The sequence below is a fragment of the Sinocyclocheilus rhinocerous genome, unplaced genomic scaffold (genome assembly GCF_001515625.1).
Source record: "Sinocyclocheilus rhinocerous isolate Xijiao unplaced genomic scaffold, SAMN03320098_v1.1 scaffold1147, whole genome shotgun sequence".
In the NCBI taxonomy this organism is placed as follows: domain Eukaryota; kingdom Metazoa; phylum Chordata; class Actinopteri; order Cypriniformes; family Cyprinidae; genus Sinocyclocheilus; species Sinocyclocheilus rhinocerous.
This window is the reverse complement of record NW_015660497.1, coordinates 240,293-240,602: the sequence shown is the minus strand read 5'-3', so window position 1 is coordinate 240,602 and position 310 is coordinate 240,293. Positions and strand designations below refer to the sequence as shown.

The 310-nt window shown below is 38.7% G+C and overlaps 1 long non-coding RNA gene across 1 annotated transcript in view; it reads left to right on the top strand.

The window, feature by feature from the left end:
• Positions 1 to 310, top strand: part of LOC107725044 (uncharacterized) — a 7,622-nt gene that overhangs the window by 6,333 nt on the left and 979 nt on the right. The gene's annotated exons all lie outside the window — the stretch shown is intronic.

Sequence of the window (310 nt, the reverse complement as noted above, 5' to 3'; positions counted from 1 at the left end):
ACTCTGAACTTTTATAAAGAATATCTCTTTGGATTTGAGACTTTAGTCTTTGCAACTTTACAGATCTTCTTTATGCACCAAGAGCTTGTAACACTCCAAAGAGAAAGGAAAAATTGAAATCACATCATATGACCCCTTTAAGAACCTCCTCAGAACTTCTGCAGGAGGCTGAGTAAATTGCATATATAAAACAATCCATCTATAGACTTCTATGACAAAAGGTTGGCACTCTTCCCTTCCTACACTTTCTCTCTTCCTCCTTACCTCTCTCTCTCTCTCTCTCTCTCTCTCTCTCTCTCTCTCTCTCTCT